Here is a 6,435-nt window from a genome sequence, read left to right on the forward strand (position 1 = left end):
TTTAGCATTGTGTTGGCTATTGTGGGCCTTTTACCTTACATGACATTTTTGAATCATTGTATTAAATCTACAAAATAATTTGAAAGATATTTAGTTAGGTTTTTTTTAAATTGAATTTATATATCAAGTTAGGAAGAATTCAGATAATAACAATATGGTCTTTCAGTCCATGATCATGGAATGCCTCATTCAATTATTTAACTGTCTTCTGATTTAGTTCACCAGTGTTTTATTATTTTCGACGTATAGAGCCTGTACATCGTTTGCTTTATTTATCCTTAAAAATTTCATTTTTCATACTAATGTTTTATTTTTAATAAAAATATCCTTTATTTTATAAAGGGAAACAACTGACATTTGTACAACAGACATTGTATCCTGACACCTCACCATGCGACTCTGTCTACCAGTTAGCTGTGGAGGTTTTTATGTTGCTAAGATTTGGGTTTACACATAGTGTGCAGGTTTCAGCAAAGTTTCCAGACTAAGACAGACTAGGTAGAAGAACCTAATGATCTACTTATGAAAATTAGCCAATGAGATTTAAAAAAATAACAATAGAACATTTTCTAATATGTTGGAAGAAGCATATATTTGTCATGGATTTAATTGTATACACCAAACTATGGACCAGCTTGGTTGAACCATGATTCTCAGTTGTTTGGCAGTTTTGTAAATATGTAATCATCCAACATGATGTGATATGATATGATCAGGCAATCTTTTGTAAGAGGATTAGGGTAGGATACAATAGCCTTTCTCAGGTCACAGCCCTCATTAGATGTAAGAGAAATTTTTCTGAGGTGTAACCTATATCTCTTTTATTTTATAAGACATGAAAGGAGAGAGAATTAAACAGAGATTGATCTGATTACTACCAAGAATGAAGAGCCCAAAGCAAAGCATATCATTTGGACTTGGGGTCCCTGTTCTGACAACCTCCTAATCCCAGAAGAAGATTTATGTCAAGACACCAGAGCCACAGATATTGAAAAGAGTCAGGAATTTTCCTCCAAAGCCAACAGAAAAAGAATACCTTCCCTTAGAGTCAATACTCAAATTTGGATGTTTAAGCTCTAACCTATTAGATAATACATTTCTGCTTGTTAAAGCCATCAATTTATAGCATTTCTGTTATAGTACAACTACATAACTAAGACAAAGTTTAAAATTATCACGGTAGAATAATTTGGGAAAGGATAATGATAATAGTAGCAGAACTTGTGAAATATAACCAAGGTCATTGAATCATACCTGTAGAAATGATTGAAATGGTATATCTTTGGCTGCACACATTCACCAGAAATTAAAAAATAAAAGAAGATGGCAGGAATACACAGAGTCACTATTCCAAAAAGAAATGTCCAACATTAAATCATTTCAAGACCTAGCATATGACTAAGAACCACTAGCATTAAAGGAAGAAGTTCAAACCTGCACCAAAGGCATTGTTGGAAAAATAGCATTCCAGGAATGGATGGAATAACCATTGAAATAGTTTAATAAATGAATTTAACACTGGGAGCACATACTTTTCTATGTCAAGAAATTTGGAAGACAGCTATCTGACCAATGAACTTGAAGAGATTAATATTTGGACCCATTCCAAAGAAAGGTAATTGAATGGAATCTGGAAATTATCAAACAATATCATTAATATCATATGATAGCAAATATTTTACTGAAAACAAATAAAAACCAGAAACTAGTTTATATTGACAGAGAACTGTGAGAAATTCAAACCAGATTCAGAAGAAAACATGTTGTTGTTAGGTGCCATGGAGTTTTTTCTGACTCATGACAATCCTATGTACAACAGAAGAGGACATGACAGGAGTGAAATTACTGAGGTCAATAGAAAATACCAGACAAATGTTTTTCTGTTTTAAACTGATAATCTTATTTTTTTGGAAGTTTGCTTTGTCTGATTTTATGTTTAGTGTAAGCTTAAGTGTATCTTTCTCCATTCTTTACTTTTAGTCTAGAAGTCTTTATATTTAAAGTAGGATCTTTCTTGGCAACATTTACATATATATTTATATATATCCATCCTGACAATAGCTGCACTTTAACTTATGTATTTATATCACTTTATTTTAAATTAGAGCCTTGGTGGCGTAGTGGTTACAAGTTGGGTTGCTAACTGTTGGGGGAGGTCAGATGCACAGGCATTCCCTCCCCTGAAGGCAATCAGTTTCCAGACTGCTGTCTCATCCCACCACAAGGGTGGGCCTGCTCCCTGCCTCTGAGGACAATGGACAGGCTCCTGTAGGAGGAGTTTTCACCCTATAATGATAATGGTTCCTATGGAGACCCAGAGACCAACCCCTAGACCACCCACTCATTGCTATGTAACCTATAGTGCAGCTCCTCCCTGTGATGTATGTCTCTACCTGTAATTAGTGGGCTGGCTTGCCCCCAAAAGGTATATAGGCATGGGTCAGCAATATAGAGCTCTCTGACCTCTCTGACTCTGAGCTCCTTGCTGCTCCCTCCCTGGTCACTCCTCTCTCCCTTGTTCCCTTACCCGCCTTCCCTTCCCTCTCTCTCCACATGGACCACCAAGCTGGGCTGAGATGAGCAATGCTACCATATAATATGTCTGACTGCATTATTGTAATATCTCTCATGCTCTCAATGACTTTAATATAATACTTATATATCTCAACCGTACAATTGTGCATTACTGAACCCAGAAGTAGTATTACTGAACCAGTGAGTTCTAGTAGTGGGTGGGGCTGGCACCCCACTCCCCCGTGCCACTTTTAATTTAATACTACAGCTAACCACAAAGTCAGTAGTTTGAAACAGCCCACTGCCCCGCAGGAGAAAGATGGGGCTTTCTACTCCTGTAAGGAGTCAAGTCTTAGAAACTTACAGGGGCAGTTCTACTCTGACCTACACAGTTGCTATGAGATATAATTGACTCAATGGCAGTGAGCAAGTTTTTTTTATCTTAAGCTAATACTGAAATAATTTGAGTACTATCTACTACATTAGTAATTGCTTTGTATTCATTGATTGTGTTCTTTCTTTCCTTTCTTCTCTCTCTCTCTTTCTCTCATTTCCATTTTTCTGGTTTTGATTGAGCATTTAGCAAGATTCCATCTCTTTCTCATTATATTAATTATACATTATTTTAAAATTTTAGTAGTTGTCCTCGAATTTACTATATACAGTTTCAACTTCAAATAACAGTATATCCTTTTGAAATAGAGGAAAGAACTAGGAGGCAAAGGGCATTTATAGAGGTCTAAATACAGGCACATACATGTGTAAATATATTTATATATAACAATAGGGGCATAGATCTATGTACATATATTTATATGTTAAATATTAAGGTAGCAGACAGACATTGGGCCACTACTCAAGTCCTCCCTCAACACGAGAACACTTTGTTCCAATAACCTGGCATGCTGTGATACTCACCTTCCCAACACAATCGCTGAAGACAGAATGGATACTTAATTAAATGTTATGAAGAAAGCTGATGGTGCCCAGCTATTAAAAGATATAGCATCTAGGGTCTTAAAGGCTTGAAGATAAACAAGTGGCTATTTACCTGGGAAGCAACAAAGCTCACATGGAAGAAGCACACCAGCCTATGTGATCATGAGGTGTCAACAGGATCAGGTATCAGGCATCATAAGACCCCCCAAAAAACAATCATATCATTGCGAACAAGCGCAGGGTGGGGGGTCAGGTGAGGGGGTGGGATGGAGTGGAGACCCAAAGCCCATCTGTGGACAATTGGACATTCCTTCACAGACGGTCACAAAGAGGGGACAAGCCAGCCAGGGGGCAGTATAGCATAGATGAAACATACAACTTTCCTATAGTTCTTTAATGCCTCTCCCAACCCCCACTATCATGACCCCAAATCTGGCTAGACCAGAGCATGTACACCAGTACAGATAAGAGCTCTAGACACACAGAATTCAGGACAGATAAACCTCCTAGGAATAATAATGGCAGTAGCGATACCATAAAGGTAGGGGGAAGGTGGGGAGGGGAAACCAATCACAATGATTGATGTATAACCTCTCACCCCCATCCAGGGTGATGAGCAGCAGAAACATGGGTGAAGGGAGACAGCGTACAGTGTAAGATATGAAAATAATAATAATTTATAATTTAGCAAGGGTTAATGAAGGTAGGAGGTGGGGTGGCAGAGGGAAAAAATGAGGAGCTTATTACCAAGGGCTCAAGTAAACAGAAAATGTTTTGAAAGGGATGATGGCAACATATGTACAAATGTGCTTGACACAATGGATGTATGGATTGTTAATAAGAGCTGTAAGAGCCTCTAATAAAATGGTTTAAAACAAACAACAGTATATCCTTTTATGAGTTGTGCAGGCAAATTATAGAATAATATTTAAATTAATTCCCACAATTTCTAATTATGTAATGCATTCTTACTATTATTACTTTAAAGAAATACTTATATTTTAGATTAATTAAAAGTAAGAAAATTTAAAACAATCTTTCATTTTACTTTATTTCTCTTCTGATATTCCTGGTTTCTTTATATAAATTCAAGTCTTGTATCATTTTCCTTCTGCCTAAAAGAATTAGTCGACATTTTTTGCAGTGACTATTTTTTCTTCATTTAAAAAATTTTGGTAAAATGCTCACAACATAAAATCTACCATTAGTGACGTTTAATGTACCCACAGTGTTGTAAATTTATCACCATTATGTAGTTCCAGAACATTTTCATAATCTCTTAAAAAAAGACCCATACCCCTTAAGCATACCCTGTTTCCCTCATTCCTGCCACTCCAGTTACAGGCAAACACCAATATGCTTTTAGTTTCCATAGATTTATCCCTTTTGACTATTTCATATAAACAGAATCATATAATCATATGTACCCTTGTGGGTTTGGCTTACAATTACCATATTTCTAAGAATTGTATCAGAGTTTGAATTTCTTCACGCTTGCCATGACTTATTTTCTCTTTTTAAAAATGCTGGCTTCCAAATAGGTATGATGTGTATTTCTTTCTTTCTTTTTTCTCAAAATCATTTCATTGAGAGTTAATTAATATATCACATCATTCCTTAGTTCAGTCATATCAAGCAGTATTATACAATTGCTACCACAATCAGTTTCAAAACACTCTTTTCCTTCTTGAACTCCTTGATACCATCTACCTTTTACCATCACCCCCACCCCCACTGTACCCCTCAGAAACCCATATTCTATTTGCTGTCCCTATAGGCTTCATATACTGAAAAAGAGAAAAACATACCCAAAATTCATGAGGGTCATCCCAATGATGTAACAACCTGAGATAAATCCCACTATGAACAAACAAAAAATTACAGAAAATGTTGTAAACCAAATCAAGCCTAAGTACATTAGAAGGAGGAATCATTTAACTATTCAAGTCTGGTTTATTATTTTCATCTCCAATAGTCATCTCTCCAATGCAATCAATTTAGTTACCACTTTCCTCCCATCTCTCTAGTATGGATAGAGGGAACTCGCCAGAGGTTTATTTCCTTTGTAGATATTACAAATGTATCTTGGGTTACCACTGTCATCCAAAACCTTCTGCAAACCTTTTCTCTCAATTTAGGGTCTGATACAATTCCCTCCTTTAGCTCATATTATACTACTTACAACCCTTAAGTCACTGATGTTGGTGTGCTTCTTCCACGTGGACTTAGTTGACACCTAACTTAGATGGCTGCTTGTTTGGAAACAAGTTTTTAAGACCCCAGACACTAAGGAAGGTGATTTTCCCAGGGCGAGGCTCATCCATTGCACTGCAGGTGTGCTGACCCCTACGATTTCCCCCAAATGTGGGAAACTTGACCGCATAATTTGTGGTAGTGGGGGACTGCGTTCTCACTCTCACCTGTTTTTAAAAAAAAGAACCCAGACACTGTTTTATCTGATAGTTGAGCGCCATCTAATTTCTTAGACTTGGCGACCATGGCTCCTTGGAGTTATGCACCCAGCGACATCTCCTAGGCCTCTTCAATGGGGCTGACAGCGGAGTGGCTGGGGTTGTCAGGGTCTGAGAAAGCCAGGTAGGCCCAAGCCTGGGTGTCCTAGTACAGCGCCGCAAACCCAACATGCTGCATATGGTGCTGGAGGCACTGCAGGAGTGTGAGCAGCGGCAGGGAACCTCAGAGGTGGCCATCAAGCAGTTCATCCTGCAGAAGTACCCTATGGTCAACATCATCCGCCTCAAGTACCTGCTGAAGGAGGCCCTGACCAAGGGCATCAACCATGGCCTCATCATCCGGCCCCTCAACTCCAAGGTCAGGGGGGACACCGGCAGGTTCAAATTAGTTGCCAAGAAAAACCGGATGGTCCATCTCAAAAAGACACCCACGGCTCTGACCACCAAGAAACCCAGTGCAGCCAAGAAGAGCCTCAAGAATCCCAGGAAGACAAAGAAGGACACCCCCCAC

The 6,435-nt window shown here is 38.2% G+C and overlaps 1 pseudogene; it reads left to right on the forward strand.

Moving 5' to 3' along the window:
• The first annotated feature begins 5,690 nt into the window (after nt 1–5,690).
• Nucleotides 5,691–5,876, forward strand: LOC115869789 (annotated as a pseudogene).
• The last annotated feature ends 559 nt before the right edge of the window (nt 5,877–6,435 follow it).

Source organism: Echinops telfairi, unplaced genomic scaffold (genome assembly GCF_000313985.2).
Source record: "Echinops telfairi isolate 266 unplaced genomic scaffold, ASM31398v2 ScPeMD7_45;HRSCAF=164, whole genome shotgun sequence".
Classification (NCBI taxonomy): domain Eukaryota; kingdom Metazoa; phylum Chordata; class Mammalia; order Afrosoricida; family Tenrecidae; genus Echinops; species Echinops telfairi.